This window comes from Mesocricetus auratus, unplaced genomic scaffold (assembly GCF_017639785.1).
Source record: "Mesocricetus auratus isolate SY011 unplaced genomic scaffold, BCM_Maur_2.0 Super-Scaffold_100015, whole genome shotgun sequence".
Lineage (NCBI taxonomy): Eukaryota > Metazoa > Chordata > Mammalia > Rodentia > Cricetidae > Mesocricetus > Mesocricetus auratus.
This window is the reverse complement of record NW_024429198.1, coordinates 33210592-33224315: the sequence shown is the minus strand read 5'-3', so window position 1 is coordinate 33224315 and position 13724 is coordinate 33210592. Positions and strand designations below refer to the sequence as shown.

The window sequence follows — 13724 nt, the reverse complement described above, 5'->3', positions numbered from 1 at the left end:
ATTCCGAGGATGTCAGCTGGTTCACAAGTCATAGAAATAGCGGTAACTCCCAACCCCAGGAAGAAGGTGTGGGAATGCCGCTTCAGTCTGTCCCCAGTGGTTCCCGGGAAACACACCTTGATCATCCACAGCTGCTGTCCCTTGTCACTCTCGTGCCACCACACATTGCTGTTTCGAGCCACCCCAGGTTTCCCAGAACTAGAACGTTAGCTCTCAAGCAAGTGGGAACTCACTGCAGATCAGCAAACAAGCCTCGGACCTCCAGAGAGGACTCGCGCTAGCCAGGCTGAGCCCCTGGGAAATGCGCCTAGGCCATGGGCTACTGGCTGTCCGGAGAACCCAGATGTACACCAAGCATCAGTGTTGGTTCTGGGGTGGGCAAAGTTGCCCGTGCAGCCTGGGAACCTCCTCTCTGGGCCAAATGGGAGACAAAGACGTGCCTCCTCCCTCAGCATAGCATGGGTAGTGGAGCTCTATCCACCTGCTTCTTACGCTACCAAACTAGTTTAGTTCCTCTCCCCAGGAATGGGGTCTTTGCTTCCCTCTTCCTGAACACCAGAAGTCCTGAAAGGCCATCATCTCCCAGCTCCTGTGTCAAGGGTCTCCTCAGGTGGAAATGGATTCTAAATGACTCAGGCTGGGACATATGGGGAGCAGCTTCATGCTGGAGAAGCCTGTGTGTTCATCTGCTTCTTCAACAGACGCGTTCAGCTTTTCTTGCAGAAAAAACACAAAACCAAAAAACCAAATGACCTTCTCACCAGCATGAGGGAATATGCAATACCAAAAAGGGTGGACCAGCCTCCTTGGACCCATCTCTGGCATGCACACCCCATGTCTTATACAAGACAAGATCTGAAGCACAGGGTGACAGGTATAAGTAGTCTCCCTTCCCAGGGGCTCCTACTAGCTTTTTCCCCTTTTCTGCAACCCACTCCCCTGAGGACGGTGAAGTACATTGGCATTTAATAACCGCACCAATCAGTCAGCATCCACCATCCTGGGTGGGTTGTCAGGAACCCGACAGGCCAGGCAAGTGTGGCAAGTGTTCCAGAAGGTGAGCGGGCAGTAATTAAGAGGTGCCACCTGCAGCCAACATGCTCAGAGCCCTCAGACACTGAAGTCACCCTGAGTGACGAGCACTTAGCTTCAATGGTCACCTGCTGTGGAAACAGGCAGAGCACCCTTGATTGTTGGTACATCCTAGTTTTCCAGAGCATTCTCAGTAGCCACTAATTCGTGACTGCTGGGGGAAGTGTGGTGGGTGTCACCCCAGGGTTGAATGAAACACAGCCCTTGGCCTTACTCAACAACCATCATGTCCTTCCATCCACACTGCTTCCTCTTGGGGCCGCTCTCACAGGGCCTGATGGCACTTACTGTGACCGCCTCCAGCACCTCACCTCACAAGACACCTTGTCCCCAGCCCCTGAGATGCACAGGACAATCAGAGGTGACCCTGGACCCAGAGTCTTGTTACTGTGGGTGCTTTTAGATGTTTTCCAGTTAACTAAGCCCTGCTCCCTTTGGTGGGAGGGGATGTGGACATCCGATCCAGCAAGTTAGGTTCACATCGAGGCTGGTCTCTGGCAGGCACATCTCTACATGGCAGTGCTCCCTCCCCGAATGGACAGAGCTCCATCACAGGCAGCCACCTGATCCAGAAACCACGGTGAATCCAGGCAGATAAAGTCTCTTCCTGTTGCCTTTTTTACCCAAATATCCAGATGACCCCTGTGGACGGATCCGAGGGTCACTGGAGGAGAGAGGGAAGTTCCGCCATTTGGGGCCAGTGACACCGTATGGAGTAGTGCTGGGAGGGAGGTGCCCAGAGCACCTCACCTTGTGAGAGCAGTGCGGGGAGGAATCTTAAGTCCCATCCCTGCTATTCCTTCAAGATGCTAAGCACACCACAACTTCCCCATCTGCACAATGGGCATCATAGCAGCAATGCTGGTCTGTCCTCTAAGTTCTCTAAGTTCGGGGAATGAGGCCACCCATAGAACCAGTAGGGAGGAGAGGAAACCCTGAGTGAGGGAAGTCCTGTGTGACTATATACATACATACACACACACACACACACACACACACACACATATATATATATATATACATATATATGGAGATTTCCAGAGATGTACAGGATAACACCAACTGGAAAACTAAGTAATAGCAGAGAGACTACATTAATAGCTCCTACCTGATGATAAGGTTGATGACTACCTTATGTGAAATCCTAGAACCTTCATCCTGTGACTGATGGAAGCAGAGACAGATACTCACAACTAAACACTGAACTGATCCCCTGGAACCCAGCGACAAAGATGGAGGAGTGATGAGCAAAGGGGTCAAGACTGTGCTGGTGAAACCCACAAAGACATCTGACTGGACAAGGGGGAGCTCTTGAACCCCAGACTGATGACTAAGAGACCAACAGGGGACTGATCCAAACTCCATGAGCGTAGTGTCAGTGAGGAGACCTCAGAAATCTCTGGGGCTTTGGGTAGTAGACTAGTGTTCACCATGGCATGCAAATGAACTTTGGGAGTCCATTCCACATGGAGGGATGCTCTCTCAGCCTGGACACATGGGAAAGGGCCTAGGTTCTGCCCTGGAAGAAATGACAGACTCTGGAGATGCCCCCAAGGAAGGCCTTACCCTCCCTGGGGAATGATGTGGAGATTGGGCTGGGGTGGGGTGGTGGGGGTGGGGGTGGTGGAGGGAGAAGAGGAAAGCTGGGATAGACATTTGAAGCATGCATGTTTCTAATTGAAATTAAAAAACCATGCTTTAAAAAAAAAAGAAGCTGAGTCTCCATCTCAGGGGAGCTGCAGACCCTGTGGTCTCTACAAGATGCAAAGCTTGGTCACAGGATGGCACATGACACCCAGGGAGACCCAGGACACAAAAGACAAGTCAAGCCTGCTTCCATTCACCAAACCATAGCATCCTTGGTGTGTGTTGGTCACCAACATCCAGTCTTCAGCTCCTTCCTACATCCTGGCCCACTGTAGTTGACTTCAAATATAAACACAGTCTCCAAGCTTTTACTTCATTTTATTTTTTTATTTTTATTTGTGGCTTGGAAAAATGTCCAATAGGCCATTGTTCTTGAAACCAACATACAACATACATATATGTATATATCTTGTGTTTCCCATCTTAGGCTGAACTCCTGGGGAGTCCATGTGATTAAAAAGTGACATGGAATTGTGTTCGGAGCAGGTGCTCACAGAACCCTAGCATCCTGACTCTGAACCCATGGCACCAGTGAGGTCACAGTGTCCTCAGGTGCCCGCCCGTTCAGGCAGGGTATAGGCAGGTGCCACCTCTTTTCCATGTTGGCAAGTTTCACTTTCACATTGTTCCTGGCCTCTGACCCAGGAGTTCTGGTTGAGCTTTAGCTCTGTGGCCAATGCTGATGTGATGGAGGTGGGCCATCGTCACTCCCAGGACACAGCCTGGAGCTGGCTGCCTCCTCATTCTCTGCACAAGGCGGTGATTTCCTTCTAACACCTGCGCTGGCTTAATACGTGTGCAAATGCACATCTTCCTAGGACCAGCAAGCCACAGTGTGAGACGGTGAGTTGTACTCCCAACAGCTTGTCCCTCGAGAGACACCAGAGAATTCCGGGACACTGCTTCCTGACTTTCCCATTTCCCTGGAGATGGTGGCCTGTTCCAGAAACGTCAGTCCAGATTTGTGACTGGGGAACTAGGAGATGGTGTGACACAGCTCCCTGCTTCCCACAGCTTAGCTACCTGGAGCTCAAGGTCAGGGCTGACCTCATGTCACCTTGGGAAAGGGGCCTTGGGGAAGCCTCCCTTACTTCCCTTCTGGAGGGTGACCTATAGATCCTCCTATAGATGCTCCTGGCTCAAGGTATCTGTGCATCCATGAGGCACAACAGAGAGCCCTGAGTAGTCCTTGCTCCCGGAGGTTGCTGGGGATGGAGACAAAGTGGTACAGCTGCCCATGGAACAGTGAGCGTTTGCATTCTTTATTATTATTGAATTGATTATTTTATGTCTGTGAGTATGTTGCCTGTATGTTTGTATGTGCGTTGTGTGTGTGCCTGGTGCATGAAAAGGTCAGTAGAAGGCATTGGGTCCCCTGGGACTGGAGTTACAGTTGGTTGTGAGCTTCCATATGGGTGGTAGGAATGGAACCTAGGTCCTCTGCAAGAGCAACAAGCCTTCTTAACTGCTGAGCCATCTCTCCAGGCATTCTCAGACCTCATGTAATCTCTCCTTGTGCTGGTGAGCTATGGTAGCTCAGGCCAGTCACTGGCCTCCACCACGCCCCTGGCCCAGGTGGTCTCATATCTACAAAGGTAACATCTATTTATGAGTCATTTGCCTAGGGCAGGGCCAGGTACATAGAGCTTGGTGGGGATGAAGTACTAGGGAACCACACGATGGGGTGGCACTGACTAGGAGAGAGAAGCCAACAGTGTCCAGGAAGGAAATGGATAATTGACAGCAGAGACCTCAGCCAGGGGCCAGCTGCCTCCTAGCAACTGCACCCGCCCACTGGATGTCCAGTGAGAACCTCATGCCGGTGGGTCCTACCCAGGAAGGACTTGCAGGCTGAGAGCGTTGCCTCTGACTGTGACACTGTCTTCAGTGACCATCCATATAGATCTGAAAGGTTCCTGGGCCCAAGTCTCTTCACCTTTGGGGAATTCTCACATTTGCTTCAGTCCAGTGGTTTCCAGGAGAGTCACGAGGTAGAAGAGAGACCCTTCCCAATATGTGTTGGACTGCGGACTCCTCCCCAGACTGGGCTGTGGATGTCAGCTGAATGTCCCCGGAGCCACTGCAGAACTGCCTTCAAGAGCATCCAGTCCACTCCTCGCCGAAGCATCACCCCTTCATCTCTTCCAACCTCCCAGATGAGCATCCTTGACCTGCACATTTACAACAGCCAATGTCCCACCCTGGCATAGTCACCGACCCCACTGTTTGGAGCCTCCCTGCACTGTGAGGACCTGACACAGGGTTCTTTGGGTCTCACTGGGACTTTGACTGGGCTTAGGTGTCACATCACCAAGAGGCAATGATGTCACTTGGCCAGTGTTCCCCAATGAGTGTCAACACAGATATTTTGCAGGGCTCCATGTCCGTGTAAGCCAGATGTCACTGCCCTCCCAACGTATATCTTCGAAGTAGCAAATCTGTGGTCCATAAGCCCCACCTGGTAAAACATCAAAGGAAATGTTGGCAAATAGTGACTGAGCAAGAGGGTGAGTGAACTCTTGTGCTGGGGGGAACTCCATCATCTCCACCATTCATTCAGGTTTCTGCTGCGAATGCCCGGTGTTCAGTCACTTGTTCTGCACCCTGGACTGTGAGGTTGGCTGTGCCCTGAAGAGGCCCAGTAGCAAAGGTATAATGTCTCCCTGGGCTTTACACTGTCCCCATGCATCTGAGAAATCAGGGTAGGGGTGGGGCTGCATCCCACAGCGGGTGATGCAATGAAGCCCTTAACCTCCTGCCTCCCTTCTTTATGAGCAGCACAGCAGGGGCCTGCAGAAGGGTCTGAGACTCTGCAGCAGTCACTAGCCGGCATCAGAAACAAATTACTTCATCATTGGGCCCATCTATGCTAGCTGTCACTACTCATGGTGTGAGGTTGGAGCACTTGGAGTCAGATGCTCAAGAAAGGGAAGCAGGTCTGTCCAGAGCTCCCTCTCCCAGGAAAAGTCACCTGGACCCTAGAGGAACTCCAGCCCCAGACAAACTGAGACACCAGAGCCAGCACGATGGGGGACAAGGAAACTCAGTGGGAGCATTCACAGAATAAAATCAAACTAAAACCCTGTGTGGCAGTCAGACATCACAAAGGCTAAGTGAAAAGAGATAGCATAATGGCTGTTCTCAGCTTCAGGACCCTCAGGACTCATGAAGTCACTGCCTAAATGCAAGAAATGTATTTCTGTGGCATCGGCATCTGGGACTTGTGAACAAGTGTTCAATCCGTTCAATTAGTGCTGGCATCAGAAACTACAGACCGAGCCATGTGTCGTCTTTCTCACAGAACACCGTGTGGTGGCATTTGTTCCCTCTGTGGGCTGCAGGAAGACAGCTCAATCCGTGGCCCCACCCTGCTGGCCAACCCTAATGTCCCCAGTGGAGATATGATGGTGTGTCTTTTCACACATGCTCTACTGGAATTGCAAACCCATGGGAACAAACGATAACCCAGAAGAAATCAACACAAAGTCGTGTGTGTGCAGGTCTCCTGAAAAGCTGTTCATAGTTTTAAAGTGGTCTCAAGTCTAATTGAAGCCGTACACAATTCCCAGAAGTCAGACAGCCGTGAGGTAACCTTTCCCAGCTATGAACAGGCAAACAAAGAGGCCTCAAACCCAAGGTTTTTCCCCCTTTCTACTCACTGGCCATGGCGGTGATAACATCAGCTCTTCGTCATCTGTGACTGGCGGGCAGCAGCCTAACTTCTCTCCCGGACGTCCCCTGCATTATGAGCCCTCACTTCCTGTGGTAAGGAGCATCTGGGGACCAGGTGAAATGGCACAGATGCTCAAGGCACTACCTTGCGAGCATGATGACCTGAATTTGATTCCTGGAACCCACACAGCGGAAGGAGAAAACTGACCGCAAGTTGTTCTCTGACTTAACAAATGTAAAACAATAATGATTTCTATTATTACTATTATTACTATTTGGTTTTTTGAGACAGGGTTTCTCTCTGTAGCCATTCTGGAATTTACTCTGAAGACAAGGCTGGCCTCAAACTCAGACATTCGCCTGCCTCTGCCTCCCAAGTGCTGGGATTAAAGGCATGTGCCACCACCACCTGGCCAAAAAAAAAAAAAAATTACGTTTCAAAAAGAGTAGCTAGGTCCCACAGGCTCTTTCTCACTTGAAAGCTATGCATCCTACCATCATGTGGCTTACGATGCTAAAACTATAGCAGATTTGACTTAGCAGGGTCAGGTCTCCCTCTGCTAGTATTGATGGTTTCTAAGCTTGGGAAGAAAAGGTAACTCCCATCCCTGGGTAGTGGATCCCCAGCCAGAGTCAGCACTGTAGCATGATACAGCAAACATGAGCTGTGAGAAAACACCAAGGTCATTCTCCTGGTGTAGCCCGGGGGCCTCTCTGCTCCGAAGGTGCTAGGGAGGCTTCAGTGTCTCAGTGGTGGCTATGTCTCCAGCCGAAGCTGACAACAGGCATGACCCTAACGGCCCACAATCCACGGAGCTCAGCTATTCCTAGTCCAGCAGGCTTCTGGAGGCAAGTGTTTGCAGTCTTAGCAGTTCTCCACTTTACCCCACAGGGAACTTGTAACGGTGGCCACACCCCCTTGGGCGTGGCCTCGGGCAGACAGAAGGCCCGGCTGAGACAGGAGGATCCCTTGAGCCCAGGAGTTCTGGGCTGAAGTGTGCTGTGCCTATCGGGTGTCCGTACTAAATTCGGCATCAATATGATGACCTCCTGGGAGTGGGGGACTACCAGGTTTCCTAAGGAAGGGTGAACCGGCCCAGGTCGGAAACGGAGCAGGTCAAAACTCCCGTGCTGATCAATAGTGGGATGGCACCTGTGAGTAGTCACTGCACTCCAGCCTGGGCAACATAGCAAGACCGCTACACTAGCCCCTCCCTTTGTGACTCACTGGTTCCGTCTTCCCGAGCAACCTGGCCACCTCACTGGCGTAGCTGTCCCACTCAGCATCCATCTTCCTGCCTGCTTTCCTGTAGAGGCATGGTGGCCTCCCTGGACCTGCACACGGCAGGTTCTAGGAGCTGATCCTTGAATGATGAATGTCAGGGACAGAAGTGGTCTTCCTGAATGCAGGGGAGAAGGATGAGTAGAGCCTGGAGGCTAGAAGGGGCCTCATTTATTATCCCCCTCAGGGGCAACCCCAGAGCAGCTTTCTGTAGCATACGCATAGGAAGCTGCTTGCGGAAAGAGTTTCCTGAAAATAAAAGAAACTGTGACAGCAATGATGAAGGTGGCAGTACTTGGAAGCTTGATGGTGCTAAATTTGGAACTTCTAACACCAAAAAAAAGAAAATAAAAGCATACGCACCACGGATAACCCCTTCCTTGACTTGCAGAGGAAGCCAGCCTGCCTCCACGGGTCAGTCCTCCACAGCACACACAGAAACACTGAGGGAGCCTTCCTGTAAACACAGTCACCAAACTAATCCGTTCCCACTCAGGATGTCACAGCATGTGTTTAATGAATGAGGCAGGAAGCGTCCCACACAGGCACACACCTCCCTTTTAGTCCAATAAAAGACTCTCTCTAGCATCAATAAGGATAGAGGAAAGAAAAAGAAAGAAACCTCCTCTGTTTGGTTTCCTCCCTGACCATAACCAATAACAACTGGCAAACAACCCTCCTAAACCATGACAAACATCCACAACACACCGAAAACCAAAAGCACCTACTCTACCTCTAAGGAATCTGGGCATCATGTTCTTAAAATTGCTTCCTGTTGTGTGGTGTCAACTGTATCTTTAGGGGACCCTGAGAAAGTTGGGATAATGGTTAGGTACCGGGAGAGCTAGCTGTATCCAGTCTGTGTGTGATGGGTGCAGGGCTGATCTGAACTCCTGGCTGGAGTAGTCTGGGAGGCTGGGCCATCTCAGCTGACAGCTTTGAAGTTGTCCTGGATGTAGATTCCTGAGGAAATGGAGCCATTCTGAGAGGCTGGATCACCTAGGCTGCTTGTCTTCACTGGTGTCTGTTTCTTTTGTTCTAGAAGCACACAAACTTTTAAAGGTGACATACATGTCAGCATCAGCACAAGTGTGGAATGTGCAGTGTGTGCAAGTCAGCTACAGATGCTTTTCTGCTCCATGTTTGAGCAGGTAAAGGGCATCTGTCGACTTTTTAAGTTCATTTGAACTACATAAACAAACTGTCATGAGGACTCTGTAGCCACAGGATTTACCATGTCTCATCCGGTCTCAGAGCTGTTCCCATGTAGAGGGATCTACATATACATCCCATGTCTAGTGGTTTTCCTTGGTTTCTTCCTTCATGCCTGCAGTCAAGGTTTTCAGGAGGTCTCACCTGATCAGTTGCGGTGTTTATTAATTTTGGAGGAATCCATAGCTTTTTGTTCCCTGTGGAAACAAAGGCATAATCTCTCCCCCAATGCAACACACTTCCTGACTTCCACTATAAAGTTAAGAAATCCTTAAAGCATATGGGTTAGTTTAATTCAGTTTTTTTTCCCTCAATCCAATGTCTCTCAGCAGCTGTTTTTTTCCTAGTCATTAGCACTTAAAATTTAAAGCTAATAAAGTACTATATATGTTCTGAACGCCCTGTATTTTGATATTTCCCATCATTATTCTTTTTATCTTTCTTTACTCTCTCTTTAAAGACTTCACTTTATTATTTTCAAGCTATTTTTTCTATGACTGTCTATACCTATTTTCTTTTCTTTCTTTGGTACCAAAGCACATTTTCAAGCATACTGTACCTGTTCCCAGGTTTTCTCTGTCTGCACCTGGCTTTTTGCATAGCTACAGCATGAGACAATTCTTAAGGGCCAGGCCGCCCATTGCGACCAACCCAATAGGAAAGGGAGATTGCATGAGTGTGTACAAGCTTTCCAGAGAGACTGCAGCATTTGCACACCGTGACTCTGGGAAAATGTTTTGCATGTCTGCGGCCTCCTTCTGTAGTTCTTTAGCTCATGGCCCTGGTGGCTGGCTCTGCCCCACCTTGGGTTGGTCCAGCAGGCTACCCCACTGGTTCTGGGCTGCAACAGTTGCTTGTTTTTCCTTGAGAGCCTAGCCTCACACCCCCAGGCAATTGCCTGCCTGAGAGCTGTGGTTGCTAGGAAGCTGCACCCGGCTCAGTGTCCAGAACTTTTCTCAGCTTTCTCTGGCCCTATGTTTAGATATAAGTGCCATGCATTGGCACCAATAATAGCTGGACTTTCTTTAGACCACCAGCTCCCGAATAATGACACTGACTTTTTATTAATTAAAATGAAAGCTCGCCTTAGCTCAGGCTTGTTCCTAACTAGCTCTTAAAATATAAATTAACCCATTTATATTGATTTACATTCTGTCGCATGGCTCATTACATATTCTCAGTAATGTACATCCAGTTTTCTCCATGTTAGCTGGTGAACCCCGCCTCAGCTTCTTTCCCAGAGTTCCTATCTCTGCCCAGACATCCCACCTATCCTCTCCTGCCTAGCTGTTGGCCATTCAGCTCTTTATCAAACCAATCAGAAGTTACCCAAAAGATTATTTGGACACAGGAGTCCTTACACATCTTGCAGCAGTCTTGCAGTATCTGTGATAGGGTTAATGTTGCATTTGTAAGACCACACCAGCTACAATCATCAGTATATTGCTTGCTTGCAATATTTTCGATAACATTAACCAAATGGCAACGCATTGTATCAATTCAAAATACTAGCAATAGTACAATAGTACTTTAATCTCACCTCTCCACCCCAAGTCTTCACTCAGTCTGTCGCAGCATATGACAGCTCTACACGATACAATGCAACAAGTTTGTCTTTCACTCTCTGGAGTCTAGACTCACTGAGACTGGCAACCTGTAAATCCTCAGCCTAGTAATGGCATGGTGCTTGTCCTTCTCCCCACATTTGAAGACACACTCCAAAACAGCACTGGTACAGCTCATCTGTGCTCCTGGTACTTTGGGCCCCTCCTTTGGCCTCTGCACCCAAGGGAAAAAGAGAGTGTGTGTGGAGGGACCAGACCATATATCCTGCTCTCTACACAAGTAACACATGGAGTTTGGATATATGCTGTGTCCATTCTTTAACTATTCAACAGCTGAGCGTTGACTTTGGTACATCCAGGAAGACACAATTTCACAGCATCCTAGAGGTCAACCCTGGGGGCTGATCCTTAGGAGCCATCCACCTTGATATTTGAGACAGGGACTTTCACTGGCCAGAGGCTCACCAATTAAGCCAGTTTGGATGACCAACAAGCCCACAGATATGCCTATCTTTGTCTTTCCAGGGATGGATTTATATGGACCAACATGCTTGGGCTTTCTACATGGGTTCTACAGAATGAACTAAGGTCCTCATGCTTGCAAGGCAAGTACTCTGTCAGACGAGAAATCTTCCTAGCTCATTAAATTTTTTAAGCCTCTTCTACACTAGGAAGTGATATGAATGAAAGCTAAGTGTTGTGACTCTACATCCCAGGATCTCCTGAGCAGCTTGACAAACCCTGTGATGTGGGCAAATCTTGATCAAGAGCAGAAGAATTGCTCCTTAGTTAGAAACAAAAATACCCAGTGGAGAAAAGGACATGAGTATTCACACACAACCCTCAGAGCAGCTTCAGGCTATGGGAAGAATAGTTTATGGAACTGGAGAATCTGACATGTCAGCATACCAGATAAGGAGATCTCCAGTGTGGTGGCCAAGTCTCCATGGTTGAGAGCCACCCTCTATAGGCAGCTGTTTCTTCAGGGGCAGTGACCCTCCCGCCTAGTCCTTACACTGCAGATGTACCCACCTGGGGTGTTGAGACAATGAAGACAGACACACAAAAAGAAAAATCAGGATCACATGACCTGGACTCCCTGATGGAGAAACCACAGGACTCCAGAAGCTTAGCGAGTTTATTATACACAGTTGAGCAGAGAGGCAGAGTTTCTGCACACAACTGAACAAGGAAGCTGGTGATTACAGATAAACAAGGAGGCGGGACTTATGGTACACAGCTGGATCAAGAAGACAAGTTTAGCTAATTTGTACAGGAGCAGGCTCTGTAGGGGAGCAGCCTTCAGACCGTAAACACGGAGGGACAAGCTAATAATGATATTTTCTGCACATACTGTCAACATCCCCACATGGACCAGAGGAAAACTTTGTCATCCCTCTAGGGATGCCCTGAGCCTCACTCTGTGGGGAAGACTGCCATTTGCCCATGGCTCTGAGGTTATGGGACCCTTGACATGGCTATGCCCATGTTGACAGCGTACATTTAATCAGGACTTCACTCACTTGGAGCTTAAACCCTCCTAGGAGGGATGGCACTGTACGGCGATCTATTCTTCCTGTAATTTTGTGCGATGAAGTGACTGGGGGTTCTAAGCATTTAAAAGGACCACCTGAGGGCAGAAGGATGTGGTTCTGCTCTGAGCTTTTAGGGCCACACTGCCGGGATTTGCTGTTGCTGTTGAGTGTGGGCCTCACTGTGACAGTGCCTGCTTTACCACCTTTTGTTTGCGTTTCTGGTTCCTTCCAGCAGCCATTGCCCAGCAACTGGTGGCCCAGGAGCTTCTCCATCCTGGCTGAAACTGTGGCCCTTGGTCTTATTGAGAACATCCTTCAGGGAAAGGTTTCTGTCTAATGCTGCGGGATCTACATGCCTTAGACAAAGGAGGTGTCCTCTCTGGGGACCTCAGAGACTGATGGCTAGGAAAAGCCAGAAGCAGAGGCTCCACCAGAGCTGAGATGTTCAGGAGAGGACAAATAAGGAAACGCAGCAGCAGGCAGGAATAGGAAGGGTCCGTCACAATGTTTGCCAGTGAAAACATTCAGTATTTGGAGCATGTTTAGGAAACTGAATATGAAAAATATACACTGTGCACAATATAAATCATGCATGTATATTTAGCTGTGGTTTTCCACTTCAGCAACAGAAAAAGACATAAATACAAAATCTACACATGTACGAACTTGGCTTGTTTCTTTATCCCATTTTAATGCATGTGTACATTTGGGGAAGTTTGCATTTATCCCATTGTAATACACATGTACAGTTGGAGAAATTGAGCAGTCCCTGAATCTGGCCATTAGCAGCAGCAGCTATTGATTCGTCATTTCCGGGAAGTAAAATACAGTGGCCCTTCCGCATCCTGCGGGCTGTGGGTAGACCTTCGGCATGAGAACAAAGTGAGACTCCGTGTCCAGCTCTGAAGGAGAAGCAATGGTGGGCTGGGATGGGAGACGACGCCCCTAAGAAGCACAGCGCGTGTAGTCCCCTGACCTCCTTCCCACTGTGACCCACACTTAAAGTGTCCCAGTTCACTGGACTCAGATGGCGAATGGATAAAGCCTGGGATGCAGGTGGGCATGGCCACCACACCAGACTACAAGACCCAGAATCCCCCACTGTGAATAACAAGCCCACTTCCCACTACCTGCGGCTGACTCCAGGCTCTCCTTACAGTAAGTGGAGTCCATGCCTGCCAATCAGAGTGGCAGCATGGATTGATTGGCCAGTGCAGAGAGGAGGAACCAAGCCGCTCCTCTAGAAAGGGTGCACCCTCTGCTCCATTGGGGAAAACCCACAGTTGGGAAGGATCCGTAGCCAAGGCCGGAGGTTTGAAACTGAATACAAGCATGAAACTACTGGGGTACTGAGGTGGCCTGACTGTTGTCACTTCAAAGTCTCCTTACCTTCCATGACCTCCACAGAAGTGTGGCAACATGGAGTTCCATATGCTCAGAAGGTGTTTGTTGGATCATGTTTTTATCAGGCACTGTGCTAGGAGCCACGGAAACAAGCTAGAATGGAAAACTGGAGACAGAGGGAATTATTCAAATATAGTGGCAAACGCTAACTCCACAAGTGTGCTCTGGCATTCACCCTCAGAGGAAGGACTCCAAATGATGAATTCAGACACAACTATGATTAGTTTAATCCAAGAAAGACTCTTATTTTATCATGAGGACTGAAAAGACAAACGGAGAGGCTGAGAGCGTTAGTGTCAGGAATGGCTGTATCCA

General features: G+C 49.1%; 1 long non-coding RNA gene across 1 annotated transcript; it reads right to left on the bottom strand.

Annotated features, from left to right (window-relative positions):
- Window positions 1-11593: 11593 nt before the first annotated feature.
- LOC121144317 lies at window positions 11594-13514 on the bottom strand. Its single transcript, XR_005881645.1, has 2 exons — window positions 13395-13514; window positions 11594-12907 (listed from the first exon to the last, which is right to left on the bottom strand). It is a non-coding gene; the product is annotated as an uncharacterized LOC121144317 (long non-coding RNA).
- Window positions 13515-13724: the final 210 nt, after the last annotated feature.